Source organism: Podarcis raffonei, chromosome W (assembly GCF_027172205.1).
Source record: "Podarcis raffonei isolate rPodRaf1 chromosome W, rPodRaf1.pri, whole genome shotgun sequence".
In the NCBI taxonomy this organism is placed as follows: Eukaryota; Metazoa; Chordata; class Lepidosauria; order Squamata; family Lacertidae; genus Podarcis; species Podarcis raffonei.
The window spans coordinates 16,973,592-17,000,123 of NC_070620.1; the positions used below are offsets into that span (position 1 = coordinate 16,973,592).

General features: G+C 43.3%; 1 protein-coding gene across 1 annotated transcript in view; it reads left to right on the forward strand.

Moving 5' to 3' along the window:
* The window catches only part of LOC128405979 (craniofacial development protein 2-like), a 50,451-nt gene that overhangs the window by 2,358 nt on the left and 21,561 nt on the right, over window positions 1-26,532 (forward strand). The gene's annotated exons all lie outside the window — the stretch shown is intronic.

The window sequence follows — 26,532 nt, forward strand, 5'->3', positions numbered from 1 at the left end:
TACATCATGCGAAAGGCTGGGCTGGATGAATCCCAAGCTGGAATTAAGATTGCCGGAAGAAATATCAACAACCTCAGATATGCAGATGACACAACCTTGATGGCAGAAAGTGAGGAGGAATTAAAGAACCTTTTAATGAGGGTGAAAGAGGAGAGCGCAAAATGTGGTCTGAGGCTCAACATCAGAAAAACGAAGATCATGGCCACTGGTCCCATCACCTCCTGGCAAATAGAAGGGGAAGAAATGGAGGCAGTGAGAGATTTTACTTTCTTGGGCTCCATGATCACTGCAGATGGTGACAGCAGCCACGAAATTAAAAGACGCCTGCTTCTTGGGAGAAGGGCAATGACAGGCCTAGACAGCATCTTGAGAAGTAGAGACGTCACCTTGCCAACAAAGGTCCGTATAGTTAAAGCCATGGTTTTCCCAGTAGTGATGTATGGAAGTGAGAGCTGGACCATAAAGAAGGCTGATCGCCGAAGAATTGATGCTTTTGAATTATGGTGCTGGAGAAGACTCTTGAGAGTCCCATGGACTGCAAGAAGATCAAACGCATCCATTCTTAAGGAAATCAGCCCTGAGTGCTCACTGGAAGGACAGATCGTGAAGCTGAGGCTCCAGTACTTTGGCCACCTCATGAGAAGAGAAGACTCCCTGGAGAAGACACTGATGCTGGGAAAGATGGAGGGCACAAGGAGAAGGGGGCGACAGAGGACGAGATGGTTGGATAGTGTTTTCGAGGTTACCAGCATGAGTTTGACCAAACTGCGGGAGGTAGTGGAGGACAGAGGTGCCTGGCGTGCTCTGGTCCATGGGGTCACGAAGAGTCGGACACGACTAAACGACTAAACAACAACAACAACAAGGTTGTCTAAAGTTATTTAAGGTTACGTAAAATCAAAATCCCGAAGGAAAAAGCACAAAAGACGCACCTTCTTCCCCCTTCCTCTTCCAAAGCACACAAAAACAATGAGCAATGGAGTCTAAACAATGAAACAATGGAATCTTCCGTTGCGCAGAACTTTCAAAGTGAAACTAGATTTCCCTTTTTTCCCACCGTCACAAAGAGGACTAAAAGTAACAAAATATTATCCCTTTGCTCCCCCTCTAGTTTCCTCTTTTGCCAGTTATTTTGTATCTTCAAGTGTAATCAGAGAAAGTTAGAGAGGAGAGAGAAACTTTGGCCGCTAGCGTCACTCACGTTTTCCTCCGCTTTGTTTAGATCTCTGCGTCCGCGATGATTTCAGATAAGAATTGAGCTCTTTTTGACTTCCTTTTGTTCGAATCTTTCCTTAAATGACATCCAGATTACTTTTGTCCTTTTTTGAGCTCGAATTTCCTTTTTTTGAGAATCCAGCGCTTCTCCTACAGGCTCGGGGCTTCGCTTTTTCGGAGATAGCTATGGCTTCCCTCAGCCCGCTTCTCCCCCCGCCGTACTCTTCGCTCCAAACCGGAGTTACCTGCCGGCCGGGAGGTCCGCGTTTTGGCTCCGCGGGAACCAGTGTATCTGAACACCCTCCAGATACTTTTCAGGGGACCACGGCGCCCTGTGGAACCCCTATTTTCTCTGAAAAGCTCGGGATTCTCCACTGGGAAGAAATCCCCGCCTGAGTCGGAGTCGCGCTGAACCGGAAGTTTTCTCCAGTGAATGTTTGAGTGAATGAGACGCTGGGGCTCAGGGCCACTGGCGAAGTGAAGTGTGGTCCTTGAAGTGCGGTTCCTGGTGACGCAAGTCCGTCCAGGCCACTAACAGGACGCGGAGAAAGGTGACTGAGTGAAAAATAATACTAGGTGGTCGGAGTGTCCTGGGTTATGGGGGGACAAGGCAGTAAATCATCCCCCTTGCAGTTTGTGTGTGCTAAACACAGAAAATGGGGTCAAAGAACACTCAGGAAAATTACAAAATTACCAAATATTGCATAGCATGCCAACCCCCAGAGCAAGAATACCTGTGTCATTTAAACATATGACCTCTTTTTGTTATCATAGAGGTGGTTCTGTAAATTTGACATACTTTTACAGGTAGCAGCAAAGGGAATTTGCAATATTTGCAGACCTGTGTTGTGTGCGTACTTCACGAGTCTTTTCAAGATTGCATCATGCTAACTGTGATTGTATGATGAATCTGTTTCCAAAGACCCCCGTGAAACATGAGACATTATGTGCTTTAATTATAATTTGTACCTTTTAAAACTTAAAGGGGTGTGCAAATTAGATTTTATTATAAATCTCAGCTCCGTTTAAAATAAGGATGAGCACACTATTTGATACCAAAATTGATTTTTGCATTACCTTTCTTCTGATATTTTTGAAACACGTATAATTTTTATTTGTAGAAGGGATGAACAATTGTGCCCCAAATGTTATGGGGGAGGTGTTGAAGTAGTCTGAGCTGGAGAAGGTAGAGGGGAAGTAGAAAAAAAGGTGAGAGAGTAGAGAAGTGAGAATGTTGGAACAGGAGAAAAGTTGGGTAGTGTGTTGTAAAGACTGTTGAGTGTTTATGCTAATTAGTATTAATGAAATTAATATATTCAGATGCTATTATTGAGAGAGAATTTACTAAATATAGTAAAAGCTGAATTGCATAGAGGCTGTGTGACCAGCAACACACTTTAGTCACAGTCTTGCATGTGCTGTTAAAATACACTCAGATTCTGAGTCTGAGGTTTTCATGAGTAAAAACAGCTTTTAAAGAATTAATCCACAGCTGTTGCAATGCTGAAAGGTGCAGTTGCCTTGATCTCACCACGAAACTTTGTACCTTTGCGTGGAAAGAACTTTGCGCTGTGAAAAACTCACAGCGTTTTAAATGATGAGAGCAGCAATCTCCTACAACGAAAGCTTGACGGGGCTATCTCTGGTTTTGGTTTCTGTATTTATTTATTTTTTTGCAAAAAATTTATTAGTTTTTACAATATCAATGACAAACAAAAACATAAAACAAACAAAACATAACAAACATAAATCATAACCTTATTGAAAATAACAGTTATTTACTTTGTAAAACGACTTCCTCGTTTCCCCTTAGTTGAATTTCATTGCATGTCCTTATAACGGTTTTCCAAATCCCAATTTTAATACCCTTTAAATTAAACATTAACATCTTTAAATCTTCTCCTTCTTGTATTAAACATATTATTTTATCAGTTAACATAGATACAATCCTAAGCCCTTTAAGTATCTGGACGCTATTTCCAGTTATTTTAGCTTAACAAATTTAACTAAATAATCATTACATTTCTTCCATTCTTCGTGATGTTCCTCCTCCTTCTGGTCGCGGACACTTCCGGTTAGATCGGCTAGCTCCATACAATCCATCATCTTCATCTGCCATTCTTCTACTGTTAGTAATTCTTGAGTTTTCCACTTTTTAGCTAACAAAATACGAGCCGCAGTTGTGGCATACAAAAATAGATTAACATCTTTCTTGGGCAATTCCGAACCTGTTATTCCAAGAAGAAAGGCCTCTGGTTTCTTTATAAATGTATATTTCAACATTTTTTTCAATTCATTATAAATCTTTTCCCAGAAGTCTTTCACCTTGGAGCAGGTCCACCACATATGAAAGAATGTTCCTTCCTTTTCTTTACATTTCCAACATGTATTATCACAATTATGATACATCTTTGCTAATTTTACAGGTGTCAAATACCATCTATACATCATTTTCATAATATTTTCCTTTAACAAAGTACATGCGGTGAACTTCACCCCTTTCTTCCACAATCTTTCCCAGTCCTCAAACATTATGTTATGTCCTAAATCTCTTGCCCAATCTATCATCACCGATTTAACTTGTTCATCTTTCGTATGCCACTCCAGCAAAAGCTTGTACATTTTAGATAAGTTTTTACCTTCAGTATCTAACAACTCCATCTCCAACTTAGATTTTTCCAAGGCAAAACCATTTTTCTTATCCAGTTTATACAATTCGTTAATCTGGTGGTAATGTAGCCAATTTAGCTTATCTTTAATTTGCTCAAATGGTCTTAATTTATAGCCTTCCTCTTCCTCTATTAATAAGTCATAATATCTCAACCATTTGGTATCCATATTTAATTTTTTCTGGGCCTTTGCCTCCATTGGTGAAAGCCATCTGGGCGTCTTTCTTTCTATAAGGTCTTTGTATTTTATCCAAACATTATACAACGATTTCCTAATTATATGATTTTTAAATGCTTTATGGGCTTTTACTTTATCATACCGCAAATATGCATGTCAACCAAACATATTATCAAATCCCTCCAAATCTAGTAAATCTGTATCTTCTAATTTCATCCATTCTTTAATCCAACAAAGTGCGGCAGCTTCAAAACAGATTTTTAAGTCTGGCAGAGAGAATCCCCCTCTTTCTTTAGAATCCATAAGTAATTTGTATTTAATTCTGGGTTTCCTCCCCTGCCAGATAAATCTAGAAAGAGCTTTTTGCCATTCTTTAAAACATTTCACATTGTCTATAATTGGGAGGGCTTGAAACAAAAAAAGCATCTTTGGCAGCACATTCATCTTAATCACAGAAATCCGGCCCATTAATGACAATTTTAAGTTAGACCGCACCTCTTTTTTTTTAAAAAAGATATTTATTAAAGTTTTCAAATTTAATACAGTAAAAAAGAATCAAAAAGAAAAAAGCAAAAAAGTTTAAAAACACATAAAGTTCACAATACATATTTTTCAATAACATATTTCCCTGACCTCCTCATACCTCCCCTTCTTGTATTCCAATTCAAATTGTTAGTTCAGCAAATCCTTATCCATAATTTTAAACCTATTTCTATACCCCTTTTTTTCTCTCCCCCCCATATCACTCAAAGCATTACAGCTAAAAACCCCTTAATTTCTATCCAACATCATTCAACATTCATTAATTTTACAATATTTCTGTAAATAGTCTTTGAATTTCTTCCAATCTTCTTCCGCCGACTCTTCTCCTTGGTCACGGATTCTGCCAGTCATTTCTGCCAATCCCATACAGTCAATCATCTTCATCTGCCATTCTTCCAGGGTGGGTAGATCTTGCATCTTCCAATACTTTGCGATAAGTATTCTTGCTGCTGTTGTAGCATACATAAAGAAAGTTCTTTCCCTCTTTGACACCAATTGGCCAACCATGCCCAGGAGAAAGGCCTCTGGTTTCTTCAGGAAGGTATATTTAAATACCTTTTTCAATTCATTATAGATCATTTCCCAGAAAGCCTTAATCCTAGGGCACGTCCACCAAAGGTGAAAGAATGTACCTTCATTTTCTTTGCATTTCCAACATTTATTATCACGCAAATGGTAAATTTTTGCAAGCTTGACTGGGGTCATGTACCACCTGTATATCATTTTCATAATATTTTCTCTTAAGGCATTACATGCCGTAAATTTCATACCAGTGGTCCACAACTGTTCCCAGTCAGCAAACATAATGTTATGTCCAACATCTTGTGCCCATTTAATCATAGCAGATTTGACCGTCTCATCCTGAGTGTTCCATTTCAACAGCAAGTTATACATTTTTGACAAAATCTTAGTTTTGGATTCTAACAGTTCTGTTTCCCATTTAGATTTTTCCACCTGGAAGCCGACTTTCTTGTCCAAATTATAAGCCTCCATTATCTGATAATAATGAAGCCAATCTCGCACTTTATCTTTTAATTTCTCAAAACTCTGCAGTTTCAATCTATCTCCTTCTTGTTCCAGAATTTCCCAATATTTCGGCCATTTGGCCTCCATATTGAGCTTTTTCTGAGCTTTTGCTTCCATTGGTGACAACCACCTTGGGGTTTTATTCTCCAATAAGTCCTTATATCTAATCCAAACATTAAACAATGCTTTCCTGACAATATGATTTTTAAATGCTTTATGTACTTTAACCTTGTCATACCACAGATATGCATGCCACCCAAAAACGTTGTTAAAACCTTCTAAATCCAAAATGTCTGTGTTCTCAAGAAGCAGCCAGTCTTTCAACCAGCAGAACGCTGCTGATTCATAATAAAGTTTAAAGTCTGGCAGGACAAATCCACCCCTTTCCTTTGCATCAGTTAATATCTTAAATTTTATTCTGGGCTTCTTGCCGTGCCAGACAAATCTAGAAATATCTTTCTGCCACTTCTTGAAACAGTCCATCTTGTCCACAACTTGCAATGTTTGAAACAAAAACAACATTCTAGGCAATACATTCATCTTTATGATTGCAATTCGACCCAACAAGGAAAGCTTCAAGTTTGACCAAATTTCTAAGTCTTTTTTCACTTCCATCCAACATTTTTCATAGTTATCTTTAAACAAATTCCCATTTTTAGCTGTCATGTTAATCCCCAGGTATTTCACTTTCTTAACCACAGTCAAACCTGTTTCATTCTGAAACTTCTCTCTTTCAGTCAATGTTAAGTTTTTCTCTAAAACCTTAGTTTTTGACTTGTTCAATTTGAATCCTGCCACCTGACCAAATTCTTGAATTAGTTCTAAAACTCTTTTAGTACTAGATTCTGGCTCTTGTAACGTCAAAACTAGGTCATCTGCAAATGCTCTCAGTTTATACTGTTTAGCTCTGACCTGTATACCTTTAACCAACCGGTCCCTTCTAATCACGTTCAGCAGGACCTCCAGGCTCCAGCACACCTCTAAATCTCTTTTAATTTCATTCCATATTTTCTCATAGTTATCCTTATACAAATTCAATTTTTTCCCAGACAGGTTCACCCCCAAATATTTAACTTTTTTCACAAAATCTAGGCCCGTTTTTTCTTGTAATATTTTCCTTTCTTCATCATCCAGATTTTTCTCTATTACTTTGGTCTTGCTCTTGTTTAATTTAAATCCTGCTACCTGACCAAACTCATGTATTAACTCCAGTGCTTTAACTGCACTGGAGTCTGGATCTTGTAGTGTCAGAACTAAATCATCAGCAAAGGCTTTTAATTTGTATTGTTTCGAACCTATTGTAATACCTTTAACTTGTTCATCTTTTCTAATCATACTTAGCAAGACCTCCAGAACCGAGATAAACAGCAGAGGGGACAGTGGACACCCTTGCCTGGTTCCCTTCTCAATTCTAATTTCCTCTGAAACCACATTATTTACAATAATTTTAGCTTTTTGTTCTTGATAGATTGCTTTAATACCATTTATAAAATCATGACCTATCCCCATACTCTCTAAATTATGTAACATAAAACTCCAAGAAACATTGTCAAAGGCTTTCTCAGCATCAATAAACATTAACATTGCTTTACAACTCTTTCTTCTAACTTTTCCAAAATATCCACAACATTTCTAATATTGTCTTTCATATGTCTTCCAGGCAGAAATCCTGCCTGGTCTTTATGAATATACTCCGATAAAACCTTTTTTAGCCTATTAGCCAGTATATTTGCAAAAATTTTATAATCCACATTAAGTAGGGAGATTGGTCTGTAGTTTTTAACGTTGGATCTATCCTGACCCTGTTTAGGAATCAGAGTAATGTAAGCTTGTTTCCAGGTTTCAGGTGCTTCCCCCCCCCCCCTGTAAAATTGAATTAGATATTTCTACGAGAGGTTGCATAAGCCAGTCTTTCAATGTCTTATAATATTTCGCTGATAGACCATCAGGTCCTGGTGTCTTGCCAAGTTGCATTGAATTTATTGCATATTCCACTTCCTGACTTGTAATTACACCATTTAGCAGATTCTTTTTATCTTTCGGAATCCATTGCAGTCCGTTGTTCTTTATAAATTGCTCGATTTTCCCTAGATCTTCTTTTTCTTTTTTATACAGTTGCTTATAATATTTATAAAAACATTTTCTAATGTCTGCAGGTTTCTCTACCGATTTTCCTTCTGTAACAATGTTTGTAATAGTACTTTGTTTTTGTCTCTTTTTTAATTGCCAGGCTAGTAGTTTCCCACATTTATTTGCAGATTCAAAATTTCTTCGTCTCATCCTTCTTATCTTCCATTCAATTTCTTGATTTACTAACTGTGAATATTGAACCTGTAAGGCTTTAATTTCTTTTTGGATCTGCAAATTCTTTGGGTTTCCTCTAAGCTTCTTCTCCTTGTCTTTCAGTTGTTCCATAATTTTGTCTTTTGTCTCATTCTGTGACTTTCTCCTAATTGCGTTTTGTTGTATCAGAAACCCTCTCATTACCGCTTTGCTGGCCTCCCAAATCACCCTTATCTCCATTCCTTGAGTCATATTAAGTTCAAAATAATCCTTTAGGGTTTTTTGGGCCTTATTTACAATTGATGAATTTCTCAACAAATCGTCATTCATTCGCCATCTGAAGGAACCCTGTACAAACATTTTCAAGTCCATAGACACTGCATTATGATCCGAGCAGGATTTAGGGCAAATTTTTGTTTTTGCCACTTTAGGAACCAAGTCTCTGGATATCCATATAGAGTCTATTCGCGAAAATACTTGGTTTGCATCTGAAAAAAAAAGTGAAGTCGCTTTCCATTGGGTTTCTAATTCTCCATATATCTGACAGATCAAATTTTTCAGTTAGATCAAAGAAAGTCTTCGGTAGTCTGCCAGAGTTCGTAACCTTTGATCTCTGAGTTCTGTCCATCAAGGTAGATGCAACTCCATTCAAATCCCCCATCAAGATAATTTTATAATCCAGGTATTCCAGCAGACTTGCTTCCAGGTTCTTAAAAAATTCCGCTTTGCCATCATTATAGAATCATAGAATCATAGAGTTGGAAGAGACCACAAGGGCCATCGAGTCCAACCCCCTGCCAAGCAGGAAACACCACCAGAGTACTCCTGACATATGGTTGTCAAGCCTCTGCTTAAAGACCTCCAAAGAAGGAGACTCCACCACACTCCTTGGCAGCAAATTCCACTGTCGAACAGCTCTTACTGTCAGGAAGTTCTTCCTAATGTTTAGGTGGAATCTTCTTTCCTGCAGTTTGGATCCATTGCTCCGTGTCCGCTTCTCTGGAGCAGCAGAAAACAACCTTTCTCCCTCCTCTATGTGACATCCTTTTATATATTTGAACATGGCTATCATATCACCCCTTAACCTCCTCTTCTCCAGGCTAAACATGCCCAGCTCCCTTAGCCGTTCCTCATAAGGCATTGTTTCCAGGCCTTTGACCATTTTGGTTGCCCTCCTCTGGACACGTTCCAGTTTGTCAGTGTCCTTCTTGAACTGTGGCGCCCAGAACTGGACACAGTACTCCAGGTGAGGTCTGACCAGAGCAGAATACAGTGGCACTATTACTTCCCTTGATCTAGATGCTATACTCCTATTGATGCAGCCCAGAATTGCATTGGCTTTTTTAGCTGCCGCGTCACACTGTTGGCTCATGTCAAGTTTGTGGTCAACCAAGACTCCTAGATCCTTTTCACATGTACTGCTCTCAAGCCAGGTGTCACCCATCTTGTATTTGTGCCTCTCATTTTTTTTGCCCAAGTGCAATACTTTACATTTTTCCCTGTTAAAATTCATCTTGTTTGTTTTGGCCCAGTTCTCTAATCTGTCAAGGTCATTTTGAAGTGTGATCCTGTCCTCTGGGGTGTTAGCCACCCCTCCCAGTTTGGTGTCATCTGCAAATTTGATCAGGATGCCCTTGAGTCCATCATCCAAGTCGTTGATAAAGATGTTGAATAAGACCGGGCCCAAGACAGAACCCTGTGGCACCCCACTAGTCACTCTTCTCCAGGATGAAGAGGAACCATTGATGAGAGCACCCTTTGGGTTCGGTCAGTCAGCCAGTTACAAATCCACTGAGTGGTAGCAAAGTCAAGACCGCATTTTACCAGCTTCTTTACAAGAATATCATGGGGCACCTTGTCAAATGCCTTGCTGAAATCAAGGTAGGCTACATCCACTGCGTTCCCTTCATCTACCAGGCTTGTAATTCTGTCAAAAAACGAGATCAGGTTAGTCTGACATGACTTATTTTTCAGAAATCCATGCTGACTATTGGTGATCACAGCATTCCTTTCTAGGTGCTCACAGACTGTTTGCTTAATGATCTGCTCCAGAATCTTCCCTGGTATTGATGTCAGACTGACTGGGCGGTAATTATTTGGGTCCTCTCTTTTCCCCTTTTTGAAAATAGGGACAACATTTGCCCTCCTCCAGTCTGCCGGGACTTCGCCTGTTCTCCAGGAATTGTCAAAGATGACTGCCAGTGGTTCTGAAATCACGTCTGCCAGTTCTTTTAATACTCTTGGATGCAGTTCATCTGGCCCTGGAGACTTGAATACATCTAGACTAGCCAAGTATTCTTGTACTATCTCCTTAGTTATTCTGGGCTTTGTTTCCTCTGCTGAATCATTTACTCCAAATTCTTCAGGTCAGACATTGTTTTCTTTATCGGAGAAGACTGGGGCAAAGAAGGCATTGAGGAGTTCAGCCCTTTCTGTGTCCCCTGTTTGCATTTCACCATCTTCTCCTCTGAGTGACCCCACTGTTTCTTTGTTCTTCCTTTTGCTACGAACATACCCATAAAAGCCTTTTTTGTTGCTTTTAACCTCTCTAGCAAGCCTGAGTTCATTCTGTGCTTTAGCTTTTCTGACTTTGTGTCTACACGTGCTGGCTATTTGTTTGAATTCCTCTTTGGTGGTTTCCCCCCTTTTCCATTTTTTGTACACATCCTTTTTTAATCTTAACTCAGTTAAAAGTTCTTTAGATAACCACCTTGGCTTCTTTAGGCACCTTCCATGTTTCCGCCTCATTGGTATTGCCTGAAGTTGTGCTTTTACTATCTCCCTCTTAACAAACTCCCAGCCATCGTGAACTCCCTTTCCTTTTAGTATTACTCTCCATGGGATCTCACCCAGCACTTCCCTAAGTTTTATGAAGTCGGCTTTCTTAAAGTCAAGAAATTGAGTCCTAGTATGCTTGGCTGCTCCTTTCCGCTGTATAGTAAACTTCAGAAGAGCATGATCACTCGCGCCTAATGATCCTTCCACTTCTACCCCACTAACCAGGTCATCAACATTGGTTAGGACCAGATCTAAAATGGCTGTTCCTCTTGTTGCTTCTCCCACTTTCTGGACAATGAAGTTGTCTGCAAGGCCAGTGAGGAATCTGTTTGACCTTTTGCTCTTGGCTGAGTTTGACATCCAACAAATATCCGGGTAATTGAAGTCCCCCATTACTACTATCTCCCTTCCTTTTGCATGCTTGGCCATCTGTTCCAGGAAGGCATCATCTATGTCCTCCGTTTGGCTTGGGGATCTATAGTAAACTCCCACAATGAGGTCACTGTTATTCTTCTCTCCCTTAATTTTGACCCAAATGCTCTCACTTTGGCTTTGAGGTTCTAAATCTTGGATCTCTTCACAGGTATACACATCCCTGACATATAACGCCACTCCTCCTCCTTTCTTGTCTGGTCTGTTTCTCTGAAATAGATTGTATCCCTCCATTATTACATTCCAATCGTGGGACTTATCCCACCAGGTTTCAGTGATGCCTATTATGTCATATTTAGTTTGCTGTACCAAGAGCTCAAGTTCATCTTGTTTATTTCCCATGCTTTGTGCATTAGTGTACAGACATTGAAGACCATTAATCATTCCCCCGTGTCTCTTATTTAAGGATTTTTTCCTCTCACCACTAGGTCTGCGTGCTGTTTGCTCCATTTGGTCTATGACATTTAGATGATCATCTTCATCAATTGATAGACTCCTACCTTCAGGAGCACTGTCTCCCTCCCCCACATTAGTCAGTGTAAAGCCCTCCTGATGAGGTTTCTGAGATTTTTGGCAAAAACATTCCTCCCAACCATTGTGAGGTGCAGCCCATCACTTGCCAGAAGTCCGTCTTCAAGAAACTGCAGTCCGTGATCTAAGAATCCAAACCGTTCCTGTTTACACCATTTGCGAAGCCAGCTGTTCACTTCCACTATTTTTCGCTCTCTCCCTAGGCCACGTCGTTCAACTGGGAGGACAGATGAGATGACAATTTGTGCACTTAATTGCTTCAATTTCCTGCCCAGAGCCTCGTAGTCTCTTTTGATCTTCTGGAAGCTATTGCTTGCAGTGTCATTGGTTCCCACATGAACCAAGAGGAAGGGGTATTTGTCAGTGGGTTTTATGATTCCTTGGAGTCGTTCAGTTACATCTTGGATCTTAGCCCCGGGGAGACAGCACACTTCCCGAGACATCTTGTCAGGCCCACAGATCACTGCTTCTGTTCCCCTCAGTAGGGAATCTCCTATCACCACTACACGCCTCCTCTTAGGTTTGGTCAGGGTTGTCCGTTCCAAGGTCGCCTGCACATTCCCTGAGGATTGACTTTGCTGCTCGCCTTCATATACCTGATCGACTGTAATGAGGGAGAGATCCTCAAATGGAGTCTGCTCTTCATCTTCCATTCTAGGGGAGAGGACCTCAAAGCGATTGTGTATTTCTAAACAATCAGAGCGAACCCTGAGCCTCCTACTTCTTTGCGTCACGTTTCTCCATATATCTGGCTCCTGTGTTGGTGAACTAGCCTCCTTCTCAGGGGAGTCCCCTGTCTCCTCCTTGGTGGAGACGGTGTGCTCTGTTGCTTCCAAGAAGAGCTCCAGCTCTCTAATTCTTTGGAGCGTAGCTACACGTTCCTCCAGTTGCTGGACTTTGTCTTTTAAGAGGGCAATCAACATGCAATTGCTGCAGGTAAAGCTGCCTGCAACCTTTGGCAAGATGGCAAACATTTCGCAGGAACCGCAGGCGACTGCAGCTGTTCCCTCACCCTCCATCTTGAGAACGTGTCGTTGGGGGTGGCTACAGCGATCCTCCATCATAAAAAGTGTGAAGACAGGACAAATAACTCCCCCCAAAAAAACCTAGGTCTCCCCCAACAAATGTTTGAGGCTAGCTCCCCTAAATCTAAAAGATGGATCAAACTGCCGCTGCCCTGCAAGCTCTGATAAGCTCCTCCCACAGCTAATCACCTGACTCAACAGAAACCCTGCCCCCTCTGACCTTTGCACAGGGAGAGCAGCTAATCAGCCACAAGAAACACACACAAGAAAACCCTTTTTCTTCCGCTGCTGCCCTGCAAGCTCTGATAAGCTCCTCCCACAGCTAATCCCCTGCCTCAACAGAAACCCTGCCCCCTCTGACCTTTGCACAGGGAGAGCAGCTAATCAGCCACAAAGAAACACACAGACACAAGAAAACCCTTTTTGCTCCTTCTTCAGCTGCTGCCCTGCAAGCATAGGTGCATAGATTCCTAATACCAAAAATTTCTCGCCTTGTGCTGAAATTTCAACTGCGATATATCTTACTTCCTCATCTTTGAAAGCAAATTTTGGATTCCATTTATCTTTGATGTAGAAAACCATTCCTCTTTTTTTGACTTTCAGAAGAAATAAATTCTTGACCCAATCTTTTATTTATTAAAAAAAAATTGTGTAATCTTGTAATATGGGTTTCCTGTAGACAAATTATGTCCAAATTTTGTTTCTCCAAAATATGATAAATTTGTCTCCTTTTTTGTGGCAAGTTCATGCCATGAACATCCCATGAATAAATTCTCAACGCCATATTGTCTATTTACGAGGAGGCTGCCTCCGCCCCCCGCAGCTGTGAAGTTTGCAATCCAAGTTCCACCGAGTGCTTCTGCATAAATCTATCCTTCTCCTGAAGATTCTTAATCTTTTGCTTTCTTCCTTCAAATTTGAAGGATAGGCCCTCTGGAAATTCCCACCTGAAAAAAATGTTCTTTCTCCTCAGAATGTCTGTCAGATCCTTGTACTGGGATCTCAAATTCAAAAAAACCCTAGGAATTTCCTTGAAGAGAACCACGACTTTATCAGACACTTTGAGGCCTTTTTTATAGTGATGTCCCAAAATGATATCTCTTTGTTCCTTAGTCTTAAAGACCACAATACAGTCGTAAGTTATTTTAGTCTCTTTTTTAGGTCCAAATCTATAGGCTTTCTCCACCCAGTCTTCCACTTCCTCTTTTTCAGATCCCAGAATTCAACAAAATGTTTTATCACACATTCTCTGAGTTTATCTTGATCCTGTTCCAGATTAGGAAATCCTCTCAATCTCAGATGGGATTGTTTCTGTGCCAGCTGTAAATAAACTATAGTTGTTGCATTTTCCTGTTGCAAGCGTTCCAGGTCCTGGACCCGAATATTCTCCAATTGTGTCAATCTTTCATCATGTGTATTAATTTGCTCTTTAACAACTCGCAGGTCGGTGCTCAACTGGTCAAACCTTTCTTCCAATTTATTTACCGCACCTGTATTGCGGTCCAGTCCTTCTTTAATATCATTTAACGCTGACAAAACCGACTCCTCAAATTGTGTCGGTGCGTTAGAGCCACGTCTAGGCTTTTCTTTTTCTGAAGTCATATCTGAGGAATGTCAAGGTCAGTCTCACAGTCTGCCAGAACAATGGAGAAAAACAGTTTCTCCTTTCCACCAGCCAAATCGAAAGCAGCTTCCTTAGTCTTTAAAACTACTCCAATCACAACAAAAAAATATGGCAGAGAGAAGTTTATCCAAAGCACTCTTTCTTGAGAGGAAGTAAGACAGTTTTTATAACTTTGGAACGTTACTAGTCAGTGCAGGACAATTCACAATTTACAGGCTATTTACAGGCTATTTAGTCGAGGTGGAGATTACGTTTATTCACTTTCCTTATAAAATCACCATGGAGACTAGCCTTTCCTCTCGGCTGGTCCGCTGCCGAGAGAGGATATCTCAGTCTAATTAGGCAAGTTTCCAATTGTAATAAATCATTCACATACCCCCTATGTTCCCAAAGAATATTGTATTTAAACTATACAAGTTTTGAAAAACTGGCTAGGATTCTGTATGCTGCTGAACCATGGTGAATAATTGGGAGAGGAAGAATTTTGTGTAACTGCATTTTCCCCCCAGAACTATTTTTGAGGTGTAAATGAAACCAAAGAAATGGGTGGGGAACTCAAACCTTTATATGAATACCGTATTTTTCGCTCTATTGGACGCACTGGACCACAGGACGCACTTAGTTTTTAGAGGGGGAAATCAAGGAAAAAGATATTATCCCCCCCCCCAGCCCCAAAGAGCAACGGACAGGCTGCGTGCAGCCTGTCTGCTTCTCCCAGAGCTTCTCGGGGCTGCAGGGGAAGCCCGGGTTCCCCCACCAGCCCCAAAGAGCAAAGAAGCCAAGACAGCATGCAGGATCCATAGCCGCGCAAACTCTCCAGCCAGGAGCTAAAGCTCTCCAGCGCGGCTAAAGAAGAAGACAAGGCAGTGAGCGCGATCCATCCCACTCACTGCCCTGGCTTCCTCTTTAGCCTTGCGCAGCATCTTTAGTCTTGCACAACGGGATGGATTGCGCCCGCTGTCCACCGGGGCTGGACTAGATGACTCCTGGGGTTCCCTTCCAACCCTGCAATTCTATGACCTCAGAAGGTGTTTGGGGTCTCCACCACTGGAGGCTTTTAAGCAGCGGTTGGGGGACCATCTGCCTGGTGTTCTTTAGCTGTGATTCCTACATTGTGAGGGGGCTGGGCTAGATGACCCTCGGGTGGCCCTCCCAACTCTATACAGTCCTACAGTTCTGCAGCAGGAGATCCACAGCCACCTCACGCAATGCCCACTCCCAATTTTCATCTGAGAGACATCTGGCTTCAGTGTCTAGGTAGGTACCCCCCTACCTGCCACACTTCCCCCACCCCACTTAAGCTGAGGGAATTCCTGCCCAGAGAAGCTCCCAGGTGAGACAAGGGTTAACCTCTCCAGCCGGGGAGAGGCATGCAAGGCTAAAGAGGAAACCAGGGCAGCGAACGGGATGGATCGCGCTCGCTGCCCTGGCTTCCTCTTTAGCCTTGCGAAGCCTCCCCCCCCCCCCCCCCGCTGGAGAGGCGCGCAAGTCTAAAGAGGAAGCCAGGGCAGCGAACGGGATGGATCGCGCTCGCTGCCCTGGCTTCCTCTTTAGCCTTGCGAAGTCTCCCCCCCCCCCCCGCTGGAGAGGCGCGCAAGTCTAAAGAGGAAGCCAGGGCAGCGAACGGGATGGATCGCACTCGCTGCCCTGGCTTCCTCTTTAGCCTTGCGAAGCCTCCCCCGGCTGGAGAGGTTGTGCAAGGCTTTTCTAGAGGAGGGAGAAGGGACTGACTGGCGGTGTCAGTCCGTTCTCCCTCTTGGGGAAAAGCCCGCAAGAGCCGCGCGAAGCTTGTGTGGGGCTCTTGGGGGCTTTTCCCTCCTGCCTCCCCCCTGCATTCGCTCCATAGGACGCACAGACTTTTCCCCTTAGTTTTTAAGACGGGAAAAGTGCGTCCTATGGTGCGAAAAGTACGGTATATTAAAAGACCACCCCCTCCCTTTGAATTATCTAGGCATTAATTTTGAAATTTCTGAGTAATATCTGCCAGTTTCTGACACCTGGTGGGGATTATATGCAACTCCAAGACATATGTTCTCTTGGGGAAATGTGCCTTTTATTGTTTTTATTGTTTTGTTCATCAGCCGAGGGCGCTGACAGAAAGCAAAGAAATCTTCTGCCAAAGCATTCAGTTGGGCCCTAATGGTTCAGGAGTAGTCTGCGGCCATTAAAATAAGAGAACTAGTGGGTAGATCTTACCCAATATTTGTGTGTTAATAATGTCTAGTTTCAAAAGCAAAGGTTTAAAAATATACATGCAAAGACAATCTACCCTTAGGGCAGAGACTGTCTAAGTAAGGGGTATGAAAGTAAACAGACATCTGAATAAAAAGAACTTCCCTTTTCAAGCTGTTTTCGCCATTGTTTATCTCTGAGCTTATCATACATATTAGAGGCTCTTTCCTTCAACTATACAATCGTGCAGGAAGTGCAGAGATAGTGGAACTTGGGGTTTCAAACCAAAATGCTAAGTAAAACAGAATGTTGTGAACACTGGCCGAACTGAATGCAAAAGTGCATTATAATTTGTATGTCTGAATTACATAAATGTGCAGAATTTTATTATTACCAAACATGGTTACACTGACGCAAATTCAGGCACACTCCAGTTTAATATTCCTGCAACTACTTGATAAGAAGTTTGTGTGTGTGTGAATCCATGTAGGAAGAGTGTTGGGGTGAAATAGCAAATGTGTGTATTGGGAAACTGGGACCTGCCCTCTACTTAATTCATAAAGCAAATAACACCAAGCCAGCTTTGTCCTTCAGCAGAATACTCAAGATACAGTGTACACAAAGCTACAGTGATACAGTGTAAGGTTTGTTTACACTCTCTGTAGCATACACAAGCAGGACCCAAAATACATGAGGAATCAGATGCCACATTTTGAAGTAGGTGAAGTAGTCCACCTCCCCACCAGAACCATCACCAGTAAGATAATTGAATCCAGAGGCTAAATTAACTGACTGAAGCCCTGGCTCCCTATGGTCCTTCTCCCACTCAGGGTCCTCATTTTGTCTTAATAGTACGGTGCTGAATGCCAGGTCAGTGAATGAGGTGTTGTAGCAATGTAGAGCCATTTGCTTGGGGGCAGTGTGGTGTGGTGCAAAGGATAGGTCACAGTAGCATATCTGTGATTCTGCCTCCCTTTCCAAGTACTCCATCTGGCACACTGCCAATATTAAAATATTAAAAGTATTATCTATTTGATGCTGGATACAGGAAGAAAATCTCACCGGTTTTCTGCTCCACTCACCCCAAGCTGGACTTTGATGGGACGTTTTGCTTCTGCACATGACTTTGGCAAACATCTAAGCTGAAGCATTCCTTTCTCACCCATCCTAGAATGTTCAGTTCACACTGAGTTCATGAAACATCATATCCTGACCTGTTCCTAATGCATGGTTGACCACATCTATGGAATACAATAGTTATGCTCTGTTAAGTTTTGCTATATCAATCACTAGTAATAGTTTATATGCCTCCCAAAGTCTTGCTATATCAATCATTAGTAATTGTTTAATAAGGAGGTTTTCATGCCTGTCTAATTCTGTGTTCCATTTCCCAACCTTTAATCTATTGATGATTAATGTCTATATGCAACCCTTGCATTGTATTTGTATGAACCAATCAGCAACAAGCACATACGTGGCAATGCTGTAATATTCAATAAAAGGGACTCCCCGAGACATGCTCGGTAGATGCCTCCCTTATGACACTTGCCATCCGTCTGTCGTTTATTTCAACCCAACATCTGGTGACCCCGACGTGCCAGATCCCTATACGCAGCAACTCCTATACTTCACTCGACTGGAAAAGTCTCGGCGCGCCATTTCGTGAGTATGGGGGGGGGGGACTGACAAAGTTCCAGCAGGAGCACGCCAAGGAGCTGCTCCATCTCGTTAGACAGCGGGTGGCAGGTGCTCATGTTTCTTTGAAAGAAATTGAACAATTGTTATGTGAGATTGCTTGCCAGTGCCCCTGGTACCCAGAGTCCAGCTCTCTGGGATCAGAAGCTTGGCAAAAGATCGGAAAAACCCTCTTCGCTGAAGCGAGGGCACCGATTCATTGTCTGCTCACTTGGCAAAAATGTGCAGACGCCGTCGCTAAATTAGGACCTCAGGCATCTCCGTCGGCCCCTGCTCTTTTAGCCGCAGCAGACAATCCCCCACCTTACCCAAAGCTTCTGCCTCCATCGCAACCTTGCCAACCCCTCCCTCCTTCGCCTGCCTCAGCCTCTGCGTGCTCTCCCACAGGAGCTGTACGAGCCGCGCTTTCTCAAGCTAGGCAGCAAGGGTTCCTTGTTAGGATATTTCCGTTCCACCTTAAAAGGGAGCAGGCTTTGTGAGTCACAGAGTCTGCGTATTTCCTGTTCACAGGATGTTTATGTTTTCAGTTGCTTTCGTTTCTCCTTGTTGCCTAAGCATACCGATGCAGGCGGTCATGTTTTTCTTTGTTCTGATCAACGCTGAATAAACTTGGAAAAATGCTCTCCTGCTGTGCATCTTTTGCTGTGTGAATTCTGCTGATAGAGTGTGCACCAGCCTAAGAATGTGTCAATCTGTATTCTTGAGGCTTCGTGTCGCTAATTGCTGATACTGCGTGTTTACAGGAGATCGATGGATCGTCCGGCAGCCGGCTTGGGGGCTAAGATGGACTTTGTCTCCCTGGCAGTATCCCAACAACAGGTTTCGGGGCCAGATTCACGGCACTTACAGGAGAGTAAGACTGCGACAGACTGCTGAAAGGTATGTGTTGGAAAAGCGAAAGCAGAGGCTTTTCTGAATTCCGTGGAAGAGTCTTTGAACTCCGGCTGGCTAATTGGCCTGGGAGCGGCGCCAGAGAATTCATGATTAATGGGCTGCCGAGATAAGACGTCTTTGAAGGCATAAAAGACTCACGGCTCAAGTAAAAAGCTGGAATGGAGTTTTTCCAAGCTTCTGAGGCCACTGAGTGCCCAAAGTTAAATCGGCACAATTATGAGACCTGGGCAAAATGGTGTGAGAGTTTGCTGCGTCAGTTTGGAGTCTGGCATACTGTGTCTGAAGCCCCTCCAGTTCCTCTGACAGAGAAATGGAGAGCCCAGAATATGAGGGCCATTGACGTAATAGTCTTATCCGTCTCTCTGGAGGAAATAAAAACGCTTGCTGGCAACGTGACGGCACGTAAGATGTGGAATGCTTTGAAAAAAGCCCATCTGCCAATCATCCCAGCCCAGAGTTTGAATGCATCGGAGGTCCTGGCTGTTTCCCAGAATGCGAGTGAATGCAGGGATGCTGAGTGCACCGGTTGCAAGCTGCAGGGGGAGCAGACTGTCACGTCATCCCAGGCAGCATTCCAGCCTCCAGGGGGAGCCAAGGAGTCAGCAGCTGTTAGCTCTGTTTCTCGTGAGAACCAAGGTCATCGCCTTTGCAGAGGCCGGAAGGTCAGAGGTAAACAGAGCAAGATGCCTGCAGATGGCCCGAAGCAGAGGGAGGGTGAAGAGCCCACGCCAGTGGAAAACAAGGTTTTGTTTGCTGGCACAGTTTCACCAAAGGCTAAAGGCACGTCTGATGGCCAGGAGCAGGGGGGCAAGCTTCAAAAGCCCACGCCGGTGGAAAACAAGGTTTTGCTTGCTGGAAAACCTGCTCCAAAGGCCAAGGCCAGGTTTGTTGTTGACTCTGGTGCCAGTCGCCATCTTTCAAAAGACCGCCACCTGTTTATCTCCTTCACACCTCAAGATGGTGAGATCCACCTGGCTGATGGAAGGACTTTGCAAGTTGCAGGAGTTGGGACTGTGAAACTTGCAAGTCTGCAAACTACCATCAGAGATGTACTTTTTGTTCCAGGAGCTGCAGGCAATTTGCTTAGTGTCCCACAGCTGACTGGGCGTGGTTTTGAGATATCCTTCAAGAGGAGCGTCTGTGTCATCAGGAAAGGCAAAGAGGACATTTTGCATGCAAAGTTTATGGATGGCTTATTCTGTATAACTTATGATGACAGTGCTGTTGCTGTGTCTAATGCAGATTCTTGTTGTGTTGCACAAACTAACGAAGTTCTTCATGCAGGATGTATTCACGATGCACATCGAAGATTTTGTCACCTCTCTTGGCAAGCACTGGCCAAGATGCCAGAGATGGTTGAGGGTTTGAACATCAAACCCTGTAAGTTTCACATGAAATGTGTATCTTGTGCAGAGAACAAGGTGAAGGTTGCTCCAAAAGGCAAGGAGTCTAGCAGGCAGGCTTCCAAACCCTACCAGCTAGTGCACGCAGACCTGGTTGGTCCTCTTGCGCCCTCTTTGGGAGGAGCAAGGTACTTCATGGTTCTAATTAATTCTTTTTCCAGGTACATTCATGTGTTTATGCTCGAGCAGAAATCGCAAGCATTTCCTAGGTTCAAGGCATTCTGTGATTGGTTGGAGAATGTTCACGGTAAACGTATCGGCTGTCTGTTTACTGATCGGGGCGGGGAGTTCACTTCTCAGCAGTTTGAAGCTTTCCTGACTGAGAAGGGAATCCAGCATGACTTGTCAACGCCTAGATCGCCATGGATGAATGGGCTTGCGGAGCGAGCAAATCAAACGTTGCTACAAGGACTGAAAACATTGTTGCATGATGCCAATCTCCCTGAGAAGTTTTGGGGGGAGGCTCTGTCGAATTTTGTTTATTCTTTTAACAGGAGACTGTCATCACCTATTGGTTGTACTCCCTATGAGAAGATGTTTGGTAAGAAACCTAACGTCAAGCACATGAGAATCTTTGGTTCTGACATGTGGGTACACACCCCACAAAGCAACAAGCTTGGGAAGCGTGGGGCACATGGTTTGTTCATGGGGTACGAAAAAGGTGCATACAGGGTATGGATGACTAACTCTAAATCCATGAAGTTCACAAGGAGTGTTGAGTACAATCCTAAGTGGGGGGAAAATGTGGGAATTTTCCAGAGTTACCCAGAGGAGGATGAAGGTGATGTGAAGAAAGCAGATCATGCTGAGGAAGCTGAGGAAGCTGAGGATGAGGATGAGGATGATCAGAGTTCGGATTCCAGTTCAGTGGGCGGCGCTGCTGCTGGTGTCAGCGACAGTGATGACACAGCAGACTACAAGAGCGCAAAGGCCTCAGTCAGACCATCTGATGCGTCTGACAATGAACTGGAAGAACCACTGTTCACCATTGGTCACTTTTCTCCTAAGAAGGAGGAGATGAGTCCATAAGACTTGCGTCTGGTTCGCAGGTCTGAAAGGGCGACCAAAGGCAAACCTCCGAAGAGATTTGCTGATGAGTTTGCTAAGACGGCAACTGCTGTTCTTAGTAGCTCAGAGAAGGTGTGGGAACCTTCAAGCTTCAAAGAGGTTCAGGAGTTAACCTCTAAAGATGCTGAGCCTTGGCTTAATGCCATGAAGGCTGAAGTTGATTCCTTGAACAGGAACCAAACTTGGGAGCTGGTACCGGAAGTCCCAGGGATGAGACTGGTTGGCAGCAAATGGGTCTTCAAGGCCAAGACAGACCAGATTGGCAAGGTTGTCAGACACAAAGCCAGATTGGTTGCCAGAGGTTTTTCACAGGTACCAGGACAGGATTACCACGAGACCTACTCGCCCACCGTCAAATATGAGAGCATTCGGCTGATGCTCAAGATCGCTGCGGAGGAGAAACTGCATGTTTCCCATCATGACATTAATACAGCTTTTTTGTACGGGGCTTTGGGGGAGGAGCTGTACATGCTTCCACCTGACGGGATGCAGATACAGAAGGGAATGGTCTGTAAACTGTGGAAATCCTTATATGGTCTCAAGCAGAGTGCCAGGTGTTGGAACACAAAACTCACTGAGACGTTGCTTTCTCTAGGTTTTCACCAGGGCAAAGCTGATCCGTGTGTGTTTGTCAAGGAGGAGGGGCAAAACAAACTGTATTGTTTATGTTTTGTTGATGATCTTCTGATGTTTTGGAAGAATCAGGCTTTTTACCAAAGCACCCTAGCTCAACTGAAAGAGCACTTTGACATGAAGGATCTTGGTGAGGTATCCAACTATCTTTCTCTGCAGGTGGAGAGGGACCAAGCAGGTAATTTTCTGGTACACCAAACACAGAAAATTGCTGATGTATTAACCAGGTTGAATTTGGTTGATGCAAACCCAGCAGACACACCGATGGTGACAGGTTACCAGGTAGATAGTACTGCTGAAGCGTTTTCTGACACAACTCTGTACAGATGCATTCTAGGCAAGTTGAATTTCATTGCTAGATGTTCGAGACCTGACATTGCTGTAAGCACTAACCTGCTGAGCAGACATGCTAACAATCCTACTGTTCAGGATTGGAAAGCTCTGAAGCGCATAGCCCGCTATTTTAAAGGGACTATGCACTACAGGGTGAGGTTCACCAGTCAGAAGACTGGAGGTCTTGAAATCTTTGCAGATGCTAGTTTTAGAAGTGACACCACGGATGGTACAAGCACTTCTGGAGTATGCTACATGTACAACCACTGTCTGTTTGACTGGTTGTGCAAAAAGCAGACGACAGTTAGCCTAAGTTCCTGTGAAGCAGAACTCAATGCTCTGTCATTTTCACTCATGGATTGTGAATGGTTGATGCAACTGTTTAAGGACATCGGGGTTTCTGTGAAATGTCCTATACAAGTGTATCAAGACAATAGATCTTGTTTGGCTTTGCTGAACTCGGAGAGTTGCAAGCAAAGAACCAAATACTTGCAGATTAAGCTACATCGTGCAAGAGAGTGTATTCAGAAAGGACTCATTCAGGTGTCCTACATGCCAGGAAATGAAATTCCTGCTGATCTGTTGTCTAAGGTTGTTAACAGAGAACAACTTAAGGTTTACGTACAAAGGTTGCAATTGGGTTGAACCACAGGTACTACAGGTTACACGGAAAGGGGGAGGATGTTAGGATATTTCCATTCCACCTTAAAAGGGAGCAGGCTTTGTGAGTCACAGAGTCTGCGTATTTCCTGTTCACAGGATGTTTATGTTTTCAGTTGCTTTCGTTTCTCCTTGTTGCCTAAGCATACCGATGCAGGCGGTCATGTTTTTCTTTGTTCTGATCAACGCTGAATAAACTTGGAAAAATGCTCTCCTGCTGTGCATCTTTTGCTGTGTGAATTCTGCTGATAGAGTGTGCACCAGCCTAAGAATGTGTCAATCTGTATTCTTGAGGCTTCGTGTCGCTAATTCTGATACTGCGTGTCTACGGGAGATCGATGGATCGTCCGGCAGCCGGCTTGGGGGCTAAGATGGACTTTGTCTCCCTGGCAGTATCCCAACATTCCTATCCTTAGAGGAAGAGGCTGGATGGGCTGGGGAAATGCCATCTGCTTTCCCTATCTCCTATGTGAACCCCGGCACTGCACAACAGCAGGTTATGTATGAGGCGCTTTCTTATTCTGTTCTGAGAGAATTAAGGAAAGCCATTACTGATTCTGGCTTAAAATCTTCTTATGTGCTAGGGATGCTGGAGGGGATCGCAAATGGTTACACAATGCTTCCTCAAGATTGGAAGGATTTGATGAGCATGCTTTTATCTCCTGCTCAGTATGTGGTTTTTGAAAGTGAATTTAAGCATAGCGCAGCAGCCCTGGCTGATCCACAACATTCAGCCATCCAACTCTTTGGCGCTGGTCTGTATGATAATATACCAGCCCAGGCGCAATTGACACCTTTACATTTCAGTCGCACCACGACCTGTGTACAACGCGCCTTTCAGAAAGTCCCTCTCTCAGGGCAACCACTGAGCTCCTTCGTTAATATTAAGCAACAACATTCAGAGCCTTACCATCAATTCATAGATAGATTGAAAGAATCAATCACCAGGCAGATTGATGACACCACAGCTCAAAATGAATTGATGAAAAAATTGGCTTTTGAAAATGCAGACACTGATTGCAAGAAGGCTTTGCAGTCAATCATACATCGCCCCAAATATGACCTGGCCGATATGATTCAAACCTGCACAGATGTTGGCAGCCAGAGCCATGTGATGTCTTTGCTTGCCGGTGCCATCCAGGCTGGCAATAGGCCGACGGGCAATTGCTTCAATTGCAAACGCCCAGGTAATTTTGCTAAATAATGCAGAGACCCTGGCGGGGGGGGGGGGGCAAACAGGAATGGTGATGCCAATAAGGCTAAACCTTCCAAAAAATGCCCAAAATGCGGAAAAGGCTATCATTGGGCAAATCAGTGCAGGAGTTCAGGAAACTCCATAGGGGCCCAGCTCTCGGGCCAGGACAAATAGAGAGGCCTCCGCCGTTAGTTTCCACCATTGAAAATTTTTCTAAGGATACACCCTCTGATTTCACGATTGATTTAATCAATCAAGATACCAAAGGCGCTGTTTTACCTGGTGAAATTGTGCTTATGCCCACCCAATTGGCGGGCCCACTACCACCTAAGGTCGCAGGCTTAATTTTACCCAAATTCTCTGCGGCCAAAGAAGGTATCCTGATTATTCCAGGAGTCCTAGATCCTGACTATGTGGGCACAATCATGGTTCAACTTTGGAGCCATATGCCCATGCAGTTAAAAAAGGGTGAGTCCTGGGCGCATTTGGTAGTGCTCCCTTCTCATCCTACTGCTTCTATTATGGATAGTAATTTGCACGAGCTCTCTCCCCTTTCTCCACAGCTGTTAGCTGTAATCCAGAGGATTGGTGAACAGAAGCTTCTTCGTAAGTATAAAATCAATAGCAAAGTTCTGGAAGGCTTGATTGACACGGGCGCAGACATTTCTGTAATATCCAGTAATTGCTGGGACCCCACGTGGCCCCTTGAGTCTGTCTCTGCAGTTTGGGGTGTGAGTGGACCTCAAACCTCTTCCAAAAGCGTACAGTGGTTGCCTGTTTCTCTGCCTGATAGCTCTGAAACCATTGCATACATCCAGCCCTGTGTGCTGAAAATCCACCTCAATCTGTGGGGCAGAGACCTACTACAACAATTACAAGCTACCATTCAATTTAATGAGTAAGCTTGCACTCCCCCTCAACTGGAAATCCACCCCTGTATGGGTGGAACAATGGCCCATAACGGAGGGAAAGCTACTTGCTTTAAAACAATTGGTGAATGAACAATTATTGGCAGACCATATTGAATTCTCTGTTAGCCCCTATAATACCCCCATCTTCGTCATAAAAAAGAGAAGTGGGAAATGGAGATTTCTCCAGGATTTATGTGAATCAAGCCCTCCAGCCTTTCCGTCTTCAGTATCCACACCAATAAATGTGTGGGAATCTTTTGCAGCTAGACGCAACCCCTGATAATTTGCTTCTGTGTCTCATTTTCTGCCTTAATATTAATTCCATGATAATGCTCATTTTCAGCGTTTTGTTTTTGCCCCTCTTTGCTTCCGCTCCTAATAGCGGGGGTTCCACACCAATAAATGTGTGGGAATCTTTTGCAAAAACCCTCAATGTTTCTTCCTTTTGCTTAACTCAGCAGGTATCAATAGGTGAAACCCTTGGCTCCTGCCTTATCCCTGTTTGCCATGACCCTTTTGATATGCAATATGATACCTGGTTTTGCTCATCCCTACCCCAAAATGATTCTCTCCACACCCTTGGTTATTCCGGTTGCCATAACTGGGGTACCCAAGTGCGCCGACGCCCACCTCTGGCCATTGATTTGTTGACCCCATACGTGGCTTCTTTTAATGTCACTTGCGCCCGTATGGTCAACTGCACAAAAACCAACTGTGTGAACATGGGCAAGGATAATTTTAATTGCTCTAATTATGTAAATATTTCCTATGTATATAAATATACAGAGCTGCCTGAAGGCTGGTTCTGGTCGTGCCCAGGCTATACATTCAATTATATTCCAGCAAACATCAGCCATGGCACACTTTGCTGCTTAAGCCGTTTGTCCATCATTTTACCTAAAAAGCATCATTTGTCCCGCTCTCGATATCGCCGCTCTGTGGAATTGACTAATGATTGTGATGATTCTGTTTCTCTTCCCAGTAGATCTGAATATATTGCCTTAGCTGTTTCTCTCTTAGGAGTCCCTGGATTGGCTGTTCGGAATAGTATGAACATTAATACTTTAGCTTGCTCCGCAGCAAAAGCTCTGAATTTTACTTCACAAGCTCTTCATCTTTTGAATAAAGAACAGAGTGAACTCCATCACGGACTTTTACAAAATCGTGCTGCCATTGACTATTTGCTGATGCTTCATCATTATGGCTGTGAACAAGTGGATGACATGTGTTGTTTCAATATTACTGATAATTCTAAAGCCATTCA